Genomic DNA, 18,801 nt, shown 5'->3' with positions numbered 1-18,801 from the left:
AGTGTTTTTATATTCAAGGCAATGTGTAGGCAGGAGACAACTGCCTACCCCTGGGGTTTTTTTTTTGTGTGTTTTTTTTTTTTTTGTCACCCAGTACAATTACGCCAAGGTCCGTTTTCCCCATCGCTTTAATGTAAGGTCTTATCTAAACTCAGTCCCTTTTTTTAAACTATAAATATGAGCTTGGCTCTGTGGCCCATTTTAAAGCTATACTTAGATATACTTATCCAGCTTTGTGCGAGAGCAGGACTTCTGGTGACTTGAGCTGGGTGGAAGCTCAGGAAACATTATACCCTTTTGGAGGGTGACTGTTTTTACCCTAAATAGCCCTCACACATTGTTGCTCTCATGTCTTCAGGTACATTAGCCGTGAGCGGTTTTGTTTTTTGTGTATTTTCAGAGGTAGCATTTAACCCCTTGCCTGTATGGAAAAGGCTGCAGAGGGGGTGGGGTCCCTGTGTCTTGCGGTTGCCGCTGGGGCAGGGCACCCTGTGACAGAATTGTGATCCCCATCCCCCTGACACCCCACCCCCTCCCACCGATGAATGGCTCAGGGGAGAGCGGGGATGCACGGCCCAAGAGGGGACCCTCTTTAATGCTCCTCTTTAGCCATGGCTAATGCACTGTTGCGGGGTGGGTGACCTCAGAGGCCGGCCGGCAACCTCGACCCCAGCATCATTTGTTTGGACGAGGGCCGTCAGTGGCTGTCACGGCGCAGGTGATGAAGTGCAGCTCAGTAATTGCCCTGTGAAATGTCCAGGTCGTCTGGTGGGTGGATGGGGGGGGCAGGAAGAAAAAAATGACCGTCTCATCCCTCCCCACCCCCCGTGCCTCACATGTTCCTTTCGGTGATGTCCATTATGGAAGTCTCACCGTATAGGCAGGGACACTGACGGTCTGCACGTGTTCCCGGGAGCCTGCAGACCACAGAACGGCCCAACCTCTCTGTGTTTCTAGTGCATTTGTGCCAGGGTCGTGATTCGAATGGGGTGGGAAATGCAGCCTGTGAGGTGGACTTGTATAATCCTGGCGGGTGTGTTGGGGCGGGGGGGGGGGCTGGGGGGTGAGGGGCCGTCAGGTCGCGGATGTGTTTGCTGTGTCACGATCACTGTTGTGTGACAGACCTCGTCGCTGTCAGCGTGACTCTGTGCAGTTGCGTGCTAATCCTCAGTAGATGCAGGTAGTAAATGTCACAGGAGGCCTCCTTCCCCACTCCACACATGGGTGTATGGAGGTGTGGACAGGGGCGGCTCTCTGTATTTGGCCCTCAGGAAAAGTGTGCGGAGCGTAAAGCACGGGGTGCGAGGGGGAAGAATTATGGTGTTTTTGGACAAAGGAAGCAGACCTCTCCTCTCTCTGCGGTCCAGGACAGCCTGCCCAGGGACAGGGCCCTCTCAGTGGTAGCCTTACACTCACTTGTCAGTCCTGCTTTTCGGATTTCACAAATATTGACTCAAAGAGCATTTCCTGTCGGAGCCAGACTGTGCAGCACTGGGGAAAGAGAGCACTGCTTCATCCCAGTGACTGGCTCTTAGGCTGGTGTGTGTGTGTGTGTGTGTGTGTGTGTGTTTCCGAAAACTTGAAATAATGTGGAATTACGCACAGTTGCTAATGAGTGAACATGTGGTTGTAAGGCAGTGTGTTTTGTCTGAGAGAGAGTGAGGTATAGAGAATGCATATACTTTTCAACCTCGCTAAGCTCGGTCTGTATTTGTATTTGTGTCTGAAGCTCAGTTTGTTTGGGTGTGTTTATCTGCGTGTGCATGCGTGTGTGTCTGTGTGCGTGAAAGAGAAAGACACGTCTGCATGTTTGTATGGTCTGTTCTGCTTTACCTCTTTGTGAGGTGCTGCTTCAAGTGCAAAATCGGGGTGCCAGAAAAACAGTGCGCTTCCTGCATTACAGGCGTACATTCATTTCACCCATAATCCCTTCCTCTCCCCTCTGTTTGTGTTTTCATTGGCGGCAGAATTACTGTTTCACAGTTAAAATAATCTCTTTTCTGCTTGTGCAGAAAATGGCCTTCAAAGCCCAAAAACCGAAGCTTTCACAAAACCATCCATTTTAAAAGACGTATTTATAGGCCCGCAGTTTGTAATTTGATTTAGCTTGTATCGATTGCGAGATGTCTCTCTGTAATGAAAAGCTCTTACAAGACGTGGCAGGCTATATATAGCTGGATCCATAATGTTTCCGTACAGTGCCTTAATGTGTGTTTCTCCAGCATGGGTGCATAAATTGTCAGGGAGAGCCAGCATTAACTCCCAGCTGCAGTAAGTGGCCCTGTGCTGGCAGAGGAGAGGTGGGAGCGGGAGGAGGAGGAGGAGGAGGAGGAGAGCGGTTGCGGTGTGGCCGGAGCGTGCGGCAGCGTCCAGCCTGTCCGCGGTTCAGGGTGTGGGCGGTGCCCGTCCCGTCCTGTCCCGCTCCCCTCCACACGCCGCGCCCTCGCCTGCCTCCAAGCTCCCACAGCGGCAGCCACACAAATTAGGATCTCAATTTAATGGCCTCTTGCCTCAGGCTCTCGCACGCTCCCCACTGGGCCTGGAACATTAGCGGCGAGCAGCGAGGGACGCGGGAGAGAGAGTGGAAGGAAAACAGAACACAAAGCATGCCAGAATGAATGTGATGAATCTGTCTGGTGATTAGTCAGGGAGGCGGCTTGTTGTTTTTCACACACTGGGTTTGTGCCACCTGGGTTACTAGGCCAGGCAGGTGTAGGTAAAAGAGATGTACAGAAACGCACTTAGTCACTGGCATGCACACACACATACACACACACACTCACACACGTGTGCGTGCGTGTCTGCATAGAAACACGTATATGGTGCTTAAATCACACACACACACACACACACACACACACACACACACACACACAAATAGACACATGCATATGGTGCTAAAAGCACGTGCACACACAGACACACACACACACACACTCTCTCACACATAGACACACGCATATGGTGCTAAAATCCCAGGTGTGCGAGTATGTACGGTTTAACCTTGAGGATCCGCAGGGCAGGAGGAGGGTCATTTATGGCCTCACTGCGTTAACCCTCACTCTGCCAAACCTGAGGCTGGGAGGTGTTACAGGATGTTTCTCTGACCTTCCTGTAGGAGGAGGGCCTTGCATTCCTGGCTGAATTGAAGGAACTGGAACTTAAACTGTGTATTTCCACTAACAGTAATGACCTACAGAAATGATTTCTTCCGATTTACATTGGGAGATTGATGTGAAAGTTGTGTAAAATTACGGTAAGCCTTTGCTCATTCTGATCACTAATTTTTTTTAATTTACCAGTTTCTTATGCATGATTTTCTTTCCTATCAAGTCAAATATTGACAATATTTCTTAATTCACTTTGTACTGCCACACGTCCGAGTCAGACGGATAGCTCAGGCATAACCTGTCTACACAAAATGTGCCGTCTTTAGTCCATCTTAGAGGTCAGCTGCACAACTGAGCGGCCGATGAGTCGTCTAGCCTGCTGCTCTGTCGCGGCAGCCCCCTGCGCCAGAGCCCTGGTCCCAACTGCCGTCCCAGCGAAGCACTTCGCATTCTCGCGTTCTCGCCTGCAAAGCACAGCTGCAGTATCTCAGCAATGCTGTGACCACAGTCCAGAGAAGGAGCTGCACGGTCCAGGCGCAGGGAGAGGGAGTCCCATTCATCAACACGGAGCGCCTGGGGGAGCCCACCGCCAGCCGCCCAGGCGGAAAAGTAATTAGAGAGACAGAGATCGCACAGGGACCGCAGGGCAGGTGACAAAGCGCAGCGAGCTTGGTGCAGTGGCCGGCCTTTATTGATGGTGCGGTAAGGGGGGAGAAGGCCACGTCATGTGGCAGCATTGCCCGGTGACATCACGAGGCCCCCTTACAGCACAGGTCCTCATGTGTACATGAGGAAAACAATGGAACATTACAAAGGAAAAGGGCCGGTGGTACTTTAAGGGCGTGGAAAATCTAGGTATAATAGAATATGACTGTCTGTATGTTGTAATGAAAACTGCAGAAGTGGCATAATAAGAGCATTATACAGTGGGCTGTATGCACAGTACTATACAACAGTACCAGGATGCTGCATAGAGAATGGCCCAGCTGTAGAATGATGCAGCCTTTGGCGTTGTTATGAAACGCAGCAAACTGAGCTCTCCTCAGTGGAAGGAGCTGCATGAGTGCCTTAGTCTGCAGACGCCGGGCCGTGGGCCGTGACTGCAGAATGCGGCTCCAGCCCTGGCAGCTCCTCCATCGCGTGAGACCTGGTGCGCGGAAAGACAATTAGCGCATCCCGCGTTCGTCTGATGCGAGGGCATGACGAGTCCGGGGAGTGCACGTTCGCTCGGCGCCGATCTCGTTTAATGGTGCAATTACACAGCGAAGGCTGTCGCCGGCATGAAGCGAGGGGTTAATAAGGCAGAGCGAAAATCATTTCATTATGAACCAGCAACTCGGCGCATAATATCAAAAGGTTCAAGGGTTGATCAAAACCGGAGAAATAAAAGCAGTTTTTTCATTTGTCGTTTTCTTCCTCTTTAGGTTGTGCGGATTCTCGCAGCTCTGAAAGGAAGGATAAAGAACCATGATGAAAATCTCCTTTTCTGGGAGTTTGGGTGTTGGAGGAGCTCACCAGTCCAATAAAAGAGCAAGAAAAGGCAAATTTCCTCTGGAAAGCAGCCCTGCAGAGAAGTTTTCTGAGTCAATGAAAACCACATGGCGCTTTATAAATTGATTGGCATTGGCATGCAAATGCAGAACTGGTCATCAAAAATTTAGTACACTTCTGTAAAACTTAATTTAAATTTGACTAGAAATGGTTTCTGGAGCAAAGTCCAACCCTTGAGCAGTGAGCCGAACAGAGTGCTTTTTCCAATTTTTTTTTTCCCCTTCTTGCAGCGAATGCATTTAAAACAACAGAGTGAGGGTGTGACGATCTCTAAGGCTTGCCCGTACGTCATTAGCAGTTTCATCGCCTTCCCAAAGCCTTAGCACCAATTAGCTATTGCTTAGCTGGAGTAAAACAGTGAAACAGCCCAACGATCCAAATAGTCTGAGGCACAGTGTTTATTGAGTGACAACATTCAAGAGAGGGAGTGCGACGTGCGAGTGGCTGAATATGTTTTGCGGGTTCCTCTGTGTTCTGATTTGAAGCAAGCTCTGCAAGTGCGTTTCTGATAAAGGCGAACGGCGTGCCTGGGAGACTTTGTCTCAGCGTGAGGGCTGGGAGGCCAGGTGACCGGCGCCCAGGGCGTTTGCCCAGCCTCGCTCCCCCTCTCCCTGCGGCCACTTGGCCTTCACTTCAGAAGTCAGTTGTCAGTTGATACAAATGTACACATCTCTGGGGTGGTGTACAGAGGCTAGAGGCATGTCTGTCTGCATTCATCTGGAGACCGATTGTTCTCTCATGAAAGAAATACAGCTTTGAGAGGTTGTTGGTGCTTGATGCAGCTCTGGTGTATCTCCATTGGGCATATATCTCAGCTTTCCTGCCTGCCTCTCTCTCTCTCTCTTTCTCTCTCTCTCTCTCTCTCTCTCACTGTCTCTCTCTCTCTCTCTCTCTCTGTCTCTCTCTGTCTCTCCCTCTCTCTCTCTCTCTGTCTCTCTCTCTCTCTCTCTCTCTCTCTCTCTGTCTCTCTCTGTCTCCCTCTCTCTCTCTCTCTCTCTCTCTCTCTCTCTCTCTCTCTCTCTCTCTCTGTCTCTCTCTCTCTCTCTGTCTCTTTCTCTCTCTCTGTCTCTCTCTCTCTCTCCCTCTCTCTCTCTCTCTCTCTGTCTCTCTCTCTCTCTGTCTCTCTCTCTCTCTGTCTCTCTCTCTTTTTCCTGGCCTGCTCGCTTGCCTGCCCACCCGCAGCTCCCTCAAGTGTCCTCATTGTTCCACTGCCTCTCCAGCTGAAGAGAGTCTGGTCCTTGGCATTTGGAAATTTAATTGAGTTGGCGTCATTTGAATACTCTATAAAGCAGAGCTTAAAAAGAATTCTTCCATTGTTTCCCACATGAGAGCCCGTGCTTGTGTGATCCCAGGACTCCCTGCAATAGCGACTGCAAGAAGGCCATTTTTCATTTTCTCTATTATGAAGCTGAATTCGCATCAGGTTGATGTAAACTCAAGATATTTGAGACATGTAACGTACAGTTGAATAGACTGCATTTCTTTGTTGGCAGTGTCCGAGAGGAACAGTGGGCCCGGGTGCATCTGTTGCATTACATCAATGCTGCAGAGGCTGTGCCATTCTGCCTACTTCAGTGCATACTGTGCTTAACACCAGAGATGATTATATAGTGTTCTGAAATATGCAAGCTCGCCCGGTGAAGAAATGGCTCTCATGGATAGTGTAAAAACTCCAGCAGTACCCCCTGACTATAAAACTGGTTGTCCCTTCTAGAATTTTGGCAAGGTAGACACCATTAATTCCAGCATCTAAGCATCGGTAAGTCTCGTGCTGCACAGATCTATCATCGCTATGTGTAAAATTTAAGGGGGCTTGCTGTGCCAGAGTGAGGTAGCTGCTGCACCACACACCACATCTAAATCTTTCATGCTGTTTACATTGATAAAAACAGAAATAAATACTATTTTCATGGCAAGAAGAGAGCAGTAGCAGCATGCAGTCTGAGAGGCAGGCACAGCCTGCCGTAGGGGGAGCACAACCGACACACAGATTGCGATTGTTTTTCCCTTTTTGTTCCATCTTTGGCATCCCTTGGCCTGGGAATCACTGGGGATCTTATTGTCCCGCCTGGACAGAGACAGGGTGTTGGGTTTGGCCGAGGCTGTCTGGTGAGAGATGATGGCTGAGGCACAGCAGGGCCTCAGTGCCTCCACCAGCCCCCCCCCCCCCCCCCCCCACCCTGACTCCTCCCCACACACAGTAATACACACCCATCCCAGTCAGACACAATGGCCATTAGTGGCTCAGCTAGGCCACAGACAGGAGAGAGAGGGATGAAAAATGGAAGCAGACCTTTTTCTCTGTCTTTCCTTTCTCTCTTGCTCACTCGCCCCCATGTCTGTCACTTGCTCCAATGCTGTGACTGTCTGTGTGCCTCACTACTAGATATTTGGACGTGGAGCCTGTCCTCTTGCCCACATCGCTGCAAAGCCTTAACCCGGGCATGGTCACATCTTCTGTCTTGGGCCATTATCTGAGGGCCATCCTCACCACCCTTAAGTATTGCTTGAATATCAGACGACCACAGGAAACAGATAAGGAGAATTGTTTGTTTTTGTTTGTGGTTTTTGTTCTTTTTTATATTACATAATTTTTTCATGTTATTAAAAAAACTCCACAGGCTGTGTTGCAAGACAACAATAAAGATTAGGTGTGAGGGCTTCTGAAGCTGAGCTGGTTAAGGCTCTTGTGTCCCTTGTTTCCACAGCACCACCCTCTAACAGCTTATGAGGCACCTGCAAGTTGCTCAGAGAGCGAGAGGGGATGACCCTATCTAAACTAGCCTTTGGCTGCCTGCGGGTATATCAGGCATATAGTGCAATAGTAAATTTAATTCTGTTCGTATTAACTATATCTTTCCTGACACTTTCTAGTAATATTTTTTATGAAATGCCATCGGTTGTTGTGTACCTTATTTCCAGAAGACATTTTGACAATTTACTTTCTTTGTTTACATCGCAGCAAATTATTTTCCTGTTTACAAAATATTTGCCCTCTTTAAGTAGAAATCGATTAATGATTCATTTGGTTTGCTGACTTTTAGCAGAGGACCTAATTTGTTGTATAATCTTGAATGAAACTATGTTATGAATAATACCATGCAGTATTATCTTGATATGATATTGATATATGATATGATATGATATTGATATTGATATTGATTAATCATGATAGCACTGACAATGATGCTGTTTCGTCTAATGTTAGTTGAAGTTTGTTGCTCCAAAGTCAGTAGTCTGGGTAGCTAGCATTTCATGTTATCAAATGTTCTTCAAGTGTTATTCACAGAGTAAGTGTAGTTTGCTTGTGATTAGCTTGGTATCTAGCTATTTGGCTTGTCATTCTCAAAAGTCATATCCCAATAATTGATCCCAATAATGTATTCAGTTGTAAAATGAAATGTCAGGGTTTGTGGTGATTAGCATAGTAAGGGTAGTAACGTATCAGCTGTAAATGAAATGTCACAGGCAAATTTCTTTAGCTACTTATCTTACATGTGATAAGTACAGAATTCCTGTGTGATGCCCCGGCCATTTAAAGTGAAATGAATGGAGTGATAACCTCAATAACAGGCCCATTCTTTGTTATGGCATATTAAAAAACTCTTTGTGAATTCTTACGATTATTAAAAATACAAAAAATGTTCTTGCACCAACCCGCTTACAGTCAATAGAGAACCTAAGAGTTGCCACAAGTGTTGAAAAACATTACCCTCAGTTTATCAAAAAAAAAGCAAATTGATGGAATGAAAGAAAGAAAATGAGAAGAGATGGAACATCTGTTTTTGTGTTTTTGTGTGACTTGTTCAGTATTCATTCAGTGTTTGGTCTTGGAAATTGAATATTGAGTTCCATACACTAATGCATATATAACTTGTGGTAGGATTTTTTTCCTTACACATGCCCAATCGCTCACTAACAATATTTTGATGTTTGGGGCACAATTTCCCCTCCTTTTCCATAAAACTGTTATACTACGGTGGACAGCAGGGCTTGGTTGTCAGAATGTTTATTTTTAAGGAGTTTGGGTACATGTATTAGAATGTCCGTCCATTGTCTGATCTTCTCAAAGACCATGTCTGAGGGTTGTATTCCTTAATGGAATTCATCTCATTTTCCTCCTTGAGGAGGATGTGCTGGAAAGCCCTGCCACCCTGTATTTAGGGCAAATTCTGTATTTATTAAAGCAATAAGAGAGCTGTAATGCTTTCCATGCCCCCCCCCCCCCCCCCCCCCCCCCGCGCGCCCCCACCACACCCCCTCAGGCCAGTGTCACCACAGCAACAAGGCCCCAGCCAGGCCCCTGACTGATACAGCTAATAAACTTCATTTAAAGCTAATTCTCCTTCTTTTCCTGCAGCTGACGTGGGAGACAGACGATCGATGTGGCCTGCCTTCTCCCCAGAAGCACAGTTGGCCAGGACACAGGCCTCTCCATCTGTCTGAAGAGCTCTATTAGAGCAGGAGAGGCTCCAGGTAGGCAAGGCTCTCTGCACTGTCCGTGCGTCTGTCTGTGAGCACACCCCCTGGCTGTCCCTTTTCAAACCCACCAGCTCAGAAAGCCACCACAGTTCTTCCAAAAGTGCAATACACAGAACCAGGTTAGAACATGACATACTTGTTTGTGGTTCAAAACTTTGTGTGGTCTGTTTTCTTCACAGCGCATCTTTATTGAGTCTTTTATTTCCAACTAATTATGTAAGCTTTTGTAATATTTATGTGTATGGCAGCGTGTGGGTATGTTTTTGTGTTTTTTGAGACACAGTGCCTGCAGTTTCAGTCTTGCCAAAGGCCCTTTGTTGCACATTCAGTAACCCCCCCCCCCCCCCACCCCACCCTCGGAAAAAAAATACAGACTTAAAAGCAAAACAGTCTTTGAGGTGTCCTAACAAGAGAAGAACAAGAGAAAAAAAATCCAGCCTTTCTGGGATAAAAATCCCTTCAACGTGGTTCATCAAAAGTCAGTTACGTTTTCACAGGCAGATAGCGGGAGAACAAAGAGCAGGATGGTGCTGGCTGCTTTCCCACCAGTAGGCGCATGTTAAGCCATACATCTCCACAGGCAGAACCCCCATACACACACACACACACACACACACCTACACCTCCCCGTTATCAGAGGGCTCTCCACTAAAACATTTTCACAGAGCATGCCCCCCCCCCCCCCGGCTTCTGGGCAGCCTGATAAGGGGGGGGGCACAGGAGAACACTGTGTCCTGATGAGACTGCCAAGCCGCCCATATACCCAACTCTGGAGCTCTCCGGGATCCGGGCCCTTATCTCCCCTGCTCACCCTGCTGCCGCGGCCCAAGATACACTGCGCTGTGTCCACACCGGGAAAAGATTCACCCATCCTGACTCCCTCACCCCAAGAGCAAAGCACACAGCTGCTGGCAGCTTTATTCACGTGCAGCACGGGGGGGGGGTAAAATCCCACAATCCAACTCCAGGATTGTAACCTGAAAATGATATGGATTCTTCTGGCTGTATAGGTCCAAACTGGTGTGTGCATGTGGTTCTTTGGAAAAGGTCACTGAGTATGTAGTGTGCAGGAAGCAATCAGGTGTGGAACCACACCTCCTCCTCAGGTAGACCCAGAGACGTCTATGTATATGTGTGTTCATGCTTGATGGCCGCTGCTTCAGACTGCTGTGTGTGCGCATGTGTGTGTACGCGTGTTCCTCCCTATGTTCAGACTGCTGTGTGTGCGCATGTGTGTGTGTGCGTGTTCCTCCCTATGTTCAGACTGCTGTGTGTGCGCATGTGTGTGTACGCGTGTTCCTCCCTATGTTGCAAAAGATTCAGAAGCGTGCTGTTCCCAAAGCGTTTCAGACGTCAGAGATTGCAGTCAGAGTACAGCGGAAGATGCTCAGATACTGTCTCCAGTAAATTGTGATATTTTGTTGCGTAAGCAAATTCTGTGGGTTTAACATTTAGAAACATGTTTCTTTGCATAGCTGATTGTGTGTGAGATGTAGAGCAGAGAGTGTCAATGTACAATAAAGATGTAGATGCTCTCACAGTTTGCTGTGGGGAATGATAGAATGGGGACATCTGTTGGCAACACTTTTGTAAGTGAGGTGTGTTGTTTCTATGCTGAAATATTCACACCCTGGAAAGTGATGATCTCAGTTTTTTTCTTCGCCGCTACTGTCTTCTCTACTATTGCATTTGAAATCCCTTGACAAAATTGGTGTGCATGCCGCCAGGCAAATAACCCCCCTCCATGATTCCTTCACTCTCTCTTTCACTTTGTCTCACCTTTCACTATATCTATCCATATTCCTAGCGATTTATTTTATCTGTTTTTCTATATACATACACACACCCACATACACACACGCACACACACGCGCGCACACACACACACAGTATACAAACTTTCACTGTCAGGACTTTCAAAAATCTGGTGTTTATCACAGAAAATTAAACCTCCAGGCTAAGTTTAGACAGAGGGATGAAAAAGAACAATAATCTGGAGTGGAGTTAGCTCACAGTGCTGGACACAGGTCCCGTCCCCTCTAGCTGTCTCTTACTAGGGATGTGAAGTACACACACACACACACACACAGGCATGTGTGCACACACATGTTGCTTTAGCACATGTTCTTCTTTATTGAACACAGATAAAGCCACATAGTTATATCCCCTTAGGGCTAGGCGCAGAGCTCGGTGGGATTTATGTGGCATGATGTGTTTTTATTCCCGAAGAGGAGGATGAGGAAGGCCAGCCCAGAGTGGTCCACGGTTATGGCCCCCTGTTGTCAAAGCATGAGGGCTGCGTCTGATCCCCCTGCTGTTCTCCAGGATGGATTGCTCCGTGTTTAGCACAGAAACACTAATGTTATCATTCTGGCTTCCTCCATACTGTTCCTCTGGGGTTTTCACTTCGGCTTTGATGTTGCAGAACCAACTCCATGCAAGAAATACAGTGTTCTCAATTTCTCAGTGGGGGTGGGGGGCAGAGAAAGAAAAGAAAAAACACCAGCATGAATTATATATGACCGTTTTCTTGTAGGACACAATTTAAGTGCAAATTTTTTGCACCGATACATGTATCTGTGTGTTTGTTCTCATTGGGCCTGAGCGTGAGGCGCTCTTGACTCCACGCCTGTAGACTGAGCGTATGAATGGATGTGTCCGTCCGCGCCGAGCGTGGCTGCTACATGGGAGCCCAGCGGTGTGGCTGTATTTTAATAAGGCGGCAATAACAATAAATCCTAAAAGGTAATCACCTTCCACTTTCCACTGAATCAAAGCAAAGCAACATTAGCCGGCACCATGTTCAATTACACTATTCATCATGCGTCTTATCAGGGGGTGTGTGTGCGTGATTGAGTTTGTGAGGAGGCGTCTGGGTCTCTTTTTTTGGGTGGGGGGGGGCAGGGGGATGTAATGATAATGAAAAAAGGGGGAGGGTAGCTTCACACACCGGCTTTAAAGGCGCAGCAGTCGATTGAAACATATATAAGCGTATAAATCATACCAAATGATATCGCCCACTCTCAAATTTGCTCAATACGAGCCGCCAGATTTTTCTCCAGCGCCGACGGCTCCAAGGAAAGGCCCCCCGAAACAGATTTGTCTGGGGCCCGTCCAATCAGCGGCCACAATCCTGCGCAGCGCGTTGCACGGCGACAAATTTTAATAACCACCTCGAAAGTGTAATTTAAGGGCCCGGGAGGAAGATTAGGTTGATTTATGGCGCTCCGGTGTAATGGTGCAGATATGGCTTATGCGTAAATTGGTGGTAATGAAAGTTTTGTGCAAATGGAGGGAGGAATGCGCCTCTCTCTCTCTCATTTGGCGCAGATGACAGGCGCGTAGGGGGGAGGTGTGTGTGTGGGGGGGGCAGTTCTGACCGGCGGAGTCGGGACGGGCTCATCTGTAACAGCGGCCTCTGAGGTCTCAGATGCAGCGCACTGACAGATGGGCTGATGGCTGTCTGCCCCTCGTCCTCGCAGCCCGAGCTGACGCCGAGCCAGGGACCTGGGCCCACACACGTTCCTGTCCGTGAGCACCTCACCCGGTCATAATCGGTATGCGTTGTGCACCTTTTACCCATTAGTCCCGAAGGCAGTTCGACAGGAATGGCTGTCTAAATGTGCTCCTCTTGAGAAACGACGTTTTCTTATTTCGTGATTTCATCGACGACGACCTGACAAAAGAGTTGTTTGGTTTAGCAATGCCTGCTCGGGGGTCAAAAGGGTTAAAGTGAAAAAAATAGAGAGGTAACAAACGCATATATCATTAGGTTTGTGCTTTCAGTGTCATTTTGTTGTTGTGTTTGTTTGGCTGTTCGTCATTGTGTGGGTTTGGGTGATTTTAATTCATGCAGTCCTTTCAGCGCGGCCACTGTTTTTGTGGGGTGTAAATCCAGACGGATCAGGGCAATATTGGAGGTAAGAGCGTCACAGAGAAAAGAGCATATTTGGATGCATTCGCACTACCCCCACCATTGTGCCTGCTTTGAAACTCCCATTCAGAGGGGAGGAGGGTGGCAGAAAGCTACGGCATCGTTACTCATGGATGAGCTAGTGTCCATCCACTCACACTAGCTTTCTCCTTCCCCTGGACTCAGCACACCTCTGTCGTCAAAAAGGGGGGGGGGGCGGGGGGAGCTAGACCTGCCCTGCTAATGGAGACCGGAGAGAAGCAGCCCCAGGGAAACGGATGGCACTGACTCGCAGGAGAAAGAATAACACGCGGGAGATGGATGAGCTTCCCGTCTGAAGGCCCCAGCCAGCGCTCTCACTTCCCGAGCATGTGGCACCAGCCTCTGCCGTTCCTCGCCATTAAAAGCCACATCCATCCCGCCCCGCAGAGGGGACCTGTCCCAATTCGCGGTAATGAATTCCGGGGGGTGGGGTGAGGGGCTGCCTCATCTGTGTGGGCCACGGCCTTTAGTCCCCACTCTCCATCAGGGAGGGTCCACCCACTGGCCTGGAGTGCTGTGGCAGTGGGCTGGGAGGTGGGGGGTCATAGGTCTGATGCAGCAGCCCTAGCCAGCACTCTAATTAAAGCCTGGCAGCGTGAAATGGGCTCCTGAGTAAAGCTCAGGGGGTTGATCCTGTAACTAGCTGGGGATCTTCAGTAGCTGGGGATGTACGCCCTCAGTTAATGTCGAAATGCATTGTTTTCGCTGAAAAAAATAAACCCAAGATAACAACCATACACCAGTCAGCCAAGTCCATAGAAACAACAGTTTTATCATTGTCATGGTTCTACTGACTGAATGTATTGGATTGGACAAAACTGTGATTTTTGTTGAAATTACAGATGCTGTATCAGTGATAATCAAGGTGGTAGTCTGTCTGTACTTACAGCGTATAGTACAGTACCACTGACATCTCTGTTCCTGCCTTCATCACCGGAACACCTCAAGCCACAATACTTTTAAACGGTAGTATTTAACTACTCCATTACCAAATGAGGGTTACAGCATGTGTGTGAATGAATGAATATGCACAGCAGTCAGCCAGTCCCAGCATTCTCACCACGTGTCATTCGAGATGGAGGGACCAGGATTTCTTAGACCAGTTGAACTGGCGGATGATAAGATGGCCAGTCTGAGAAAGCCACATTTGGGCAGGACATCGGACAACACCCATCTCTGTAATAGTTGCCAAGGGACAACACTGAGTTCACTGAGTTTAACATCTCATCCAAAAGACAGCACATCTCCATCATTGCACTGAGTGGTTTGTTTTCTGCTTGGTCCAGAGAAAAGACTGCCCTCCTATAGCAAGCTGATTTTATCTCCCATCCAAGTATTGACCAAACCAGCCACCACTTACATTTAGCCTTTAGGTAGGAGAAAGACTATAATGGAGAATGGAGAATTAATGCCATGTAGTTACGCCTTGGGTGTATTTTTTAGGACATTACATTGGATAGCATGATTTAACACAAATCAAATAAAGCTTCCTCGGATTTGAGTAATTCTGTGCCCGTGGTATGGAGTCTGACTGGTAGATATATAGGCAAAGCTTTTTGCAGAGGTCTTAAAGTGGTAGTAATGAATAAATGGGTCCACACAATGATGTGCTTAATTTATTGAATTTTGAATTGAATTTATTAAAAATGTCGTAATGGGCAGGCCAGATTTAGTGCAGAACGCCAGGTATAATTTAATAGAGACAACTGTACAAGAGGCAGGTGTTCATCACCCAGACAACCAGTCATCTGAGAGATGGCCTCGAAGGCCGACTGGGCAGGCGCGGCGTGGCTCTCGCCTGATCTGTGTGCTGCCGAGCGGAGTGGAGCGGAAGTGACAATTCGCCAAGGTGCGATATCAAGCGCTCGCCTTTCTAGGCGCGGGCTGGGGTTGTGAGTCTTTAGGGATGGGAAATTTGCACACGTTGTACCTGCCGAGTCCCTGGTTGGCCCGGTTACAGAGATGGCTGCTGGGAAAGGTCACCGGCTAAGGAGGACGGGGACACGTAAAACCGACTTTGCTGCTGTTTGAAGTTCTGTCAGGGCTGGACGACTGTCGCCGCCTCAGTACTTGTGGAAAAAAAAAGATGATTCACTCTGTTCTCCGGCATATTTTCAGGGCGCCCTTAATAAATACTTTCTTGCATGCAAGTTCCCTTTCTGTCCTGCCATAGTGAATTATGGAGATGACCGTGCTCCTCGGTACATAGAGAGAGACCTCCACGTTCATTTTATTTTCAGGACACTGTGCATCAGACTGCTTTTGAATATGTGGAGGTGTTTTTGGGGAGGGCGGTGCAAGACGGGATGGAGCAGGGATGGTGGGGGCTGGTCCCGTACGCAGGAGTCGCAAGGGCTACGGCAGATTGACAAGAGGGTTGTGGAGGGAGAAAACCCCATCCCGCCCCACTTGGGCCAGTCCACGTGGGTGGAGTCCGAACAGGAACGAAAAGGACATCCATCCAGCCTTGAGAAATGTCCCTGTCTCATAAACAGCATGTGAGAAAAAAAAAAAACGAGAGCATAGAACAGGCAAAGCAGGGAAATCAGGGCCTCGCTCCTGAGAAGGTCATTTCTGAAACTGAGAAGTGTTGCTCAACTCCTGCCCTTCTGCAACATCCTAGAACACAGATAAAAAAACAAACATTTCCCATCTGCCCAGCCTAGCTGTCTGGCTGCTGCTGAGGCATTTTCAAGCAAACATGCAAATAGATGACAATAACAACACTAATAATGCCCGGCGCCGTTGGGCCTAGCCATTCCGTGATCAGCATGGCCCTGTAAATGAGCGATGACCGCCTGCAAAGTTTATCTTGGCTGACCCCCTTCTTGATCCGGGGTGGCGTGTTTTGGCTGTGTGCACGTTGTCTGAACATTGTTTAAATGTTTGCTTTTAATTTGGTTCAGATCCGCCCAGAGAATTGTATCCGGGTTGCTGGTTGTGCATTCCGTTCCCTTTGAAGGCTGGTGAGGTGGGGGGGGGGGGGGGTAGTGGGGTGCTGATGGAAAAGAGACGAATCGCTGGCTGGTGTCAGGCCTGGTCACATGATGGGAGTTGACTGATTAACCTGTATACCTCCCCGAAAATGCCACAGGCGCAGTTCTGATTAAAGTTCAGACTGCCATCTATCATTTCCCCCCTGCGTCTCCCCGCGTCCTCACTGCAAAATGGATGTGAATCTCAAAATTTAATATCGTTTGCTTGGGGAACCATTTGCATTTTGCCATCATTGTCGCAGACACCCAGCGTAGAAAATCCTGTTGAAAGAAGTAATGGGTTTACCCCATTTTTCTCTCCTGGCCCTCCTCCCCCCATCCCCAATTCCTCCTTTTCTCACACCATGTCTCTTTTTTATATTAAAAGTCCTTGGCAATAGCAGTCGTGTGTTATCGGCTCTCTAGTGACACAAGCTACATTTCCCTAGTCCGTGTGGCGTGCTTTTAGCGCCTCTTTGGTAATATGATTACGCATGTACAGGCAGTTTTCGTCACAGGGTTTCTGGGGAAAAAAAAAAAAAAAAAATGAAGCACACGATGTTCTGGTTATTCATGCAAAAATGTGAGGCTTTTAAAAGCTCTCAGGCATCGCCGCTGTATATGAGGGTGTGTGTCTCTCTCTCTGGGAGGAGTCTAAGGTAGAGGGCATCCTGATCTCACCAGGGTGCTCTGTCACTACCACCCCCCCCTTCTACCCCCCCTTCCACACCCCGGTCTGGACGAGTGATCACATCTGAAGCCACCATTATCTCTCAGCCTCCCTTCACAGAGAAACCGTACAACAAGCTCCGGGCTGTTGTTTCTTACCGTTTCATAACACACTCAGATGTTGTAGCTGAGTGGGATCGGCTGTCCGCTGCAAAAATTAGGTCAGTGTCTGATTGCCGCTTGCGCCTTGCGTAGGGGAGTCCTTCCAAACAGTCTGATCGCAGAAATGCTTTTTTTTTTTATTGGATTGGTTTCTGCATGCTATAAACACATCTCAAAAGATAGAAGTCCAAATGGACACAAACACACCTGTACTTGTATGTCAATATGTTTCAGCCCAATATGCGACCATAACCGTTAGAGTCGATTTTTAAAAAATTGATTAGATTGAAATCATCAAAAAAAGATATGACCGCCACACATTTTGTACATGTCCATTGCAGGACGCAGAATGCTCTGCGAAAGTGTGTCCACACAGCGTTCACTCTTCTCTCTCGAGGAAAAGCGAAACACGGAATTTGTTTGTTTGCTGTGGCGTAACCGGTCCCCCGTCCCTCCGGCGATCCCTGCAGCCACATTTAAGCGCATGTGGTTTGGGTCAGCGGCCATCCACTCCACTGAGGTGTAAGTGGGGATGACGGCCGGAGGACTGAAGCAGAAGATGCACCCCTGCTGAAGAGAAATGGGATTTACAACGGGAGTGGCTCATGTCGCGTCACCCGTCCTTTGATTGATTGATTTAATCAAAGTAATTGTGCAAAAAGGATGCAGAGGCATGAGTGAGCCTGCAGCAGAGGCCCCCGCTGGACGTGATCACACCAGCATTGTCCAGCCCGCCCACCACCCCAGGTCCCGGGGGGAGGGTGGAGGGTGGAGGGTAGCGTGGAGAAGGGTTATCAAGGTCAGTGTGAGTCCTGGCGTGACCCTCCGTGTCCACCCCCACTGTGAGCTTTCAGCATTCCCTCAGTGTCTGGGTTCTGCATCCACTGTCCCCTCTCGGTACACTGTCCCCCTCTGATCCTGTAAAGCCGTCCGCTTTCCCCGTTAAGCTGACAGTCTCTTTGTTTTTTGCTGCGCGCTCTGAGCATGTGCGGGAATGCTGTGCTGCAGTCCTCGGCGTGGTTAATGCTCAGGCGCGGCGTGATGCCGGTGATCCGTCGCACGCGATTGAGAAAATGAGACGCCCCCACGGTGGCTCAGTGAGCGGTCCTTTTAGTTGTACCCCAAAAAAGGAGGGGGAGGGGGGTGGGTGGTTACCCTCACTCTAGTTCTGCTGTCAGATCTGATTTGCATCTCAGGGAATGATATCCTCTCAATTTCTCTCTCTGTCTCTCTCTCTCTCCACCTCTCTCTCTCTTTCTTTCTTTCTCTCTTTTCTACTCCCACAGAGTGTCCAGAGACACACACCCTGAGTGTGTGTGTGTGTGTGTGTGTTTGCGCACACGCCTGTGTGTGTGTGTGACTGTGTGTGCATGCGTGCCAGTAAGAGGAGAAAAGAATGTGTGTTCTGTCTTTCTCCTTCTCCCTCCCTCTCCCTCTCTCTGCACAGTGGAGAGTGGAAACTGTTAACAAGACTCCCTGGTGTAGACCTTCTTCCTGTCTGGCAGGCCTCCTCTCCTTGTTTTCAGACTGAAATGAAAACAAAGCCAAAACTCATAGCGACAGGACCGGCCTAATCAGATTAACAGCCATTTTATCAGCATTTTTCCCCCTCCCTTGTCTTCTCTGGTTACACTGGTTGCAGTGTGTGCGTGCGTGCGTGTGTGTGCGTATGCATGAGTGTACCCTGTGACCCCTAATTCATACCCTACCTGTTCCTACCAAAGTGGTGATATCCTAAAACCCCCAAGTCTTACATCTTTCCAGCCCAACCCGTTGCTTGGCGTCTCACCGCTTGCCCCTGAAACTCTGCACATATATTTCTCTGTTCAGAAGGGGGACAGCATGAGAACAGACCGTTAACAAAAAAAAAGTAAAAACCTATCTAGTCATTCTGATT

At 48.5% G+C, this 18,801-nt stretch overlaps 1 long non-coding RNA gene across 1 annotated transcript in view; it reads left to right on the top strand.

The window, feature by feature from the left end:
• Positions 1–18,801, top strand: part of LOC118777919 — a 70,692-nt gene that overhangs the window by 36,537 nt on the left and 15,354 nt on the right. The window contains exon 2 of the long non-coding RNA XR_005004979.1: positions 9,022–9,137. This is a non-coding gene — a long non-coding RNA (uncharacterized LOC118777919). The remainder of the gene's footprint in view (positions 1–9,021; positions 9,138–18,801) is intronic.

The sequence above is a fragment of the Megalops cyprinoides genome, chromosome 1 (genome assembly GCF_013368585.1).
Source record: "Megalops cyprinoides isolate fMegCyp1 chromosome 1, fMegCyp1.pri, whole genome shotgun sequence".
NCBI lineage: Eukaryota > Metazoa > Chordata > Actinopteri > Elopiformes > Megalopidae > Megalops > Megalops cyprinoides.
This window is presented reverse-complemented; position numbering and strand designations above follow the sequence as displayed.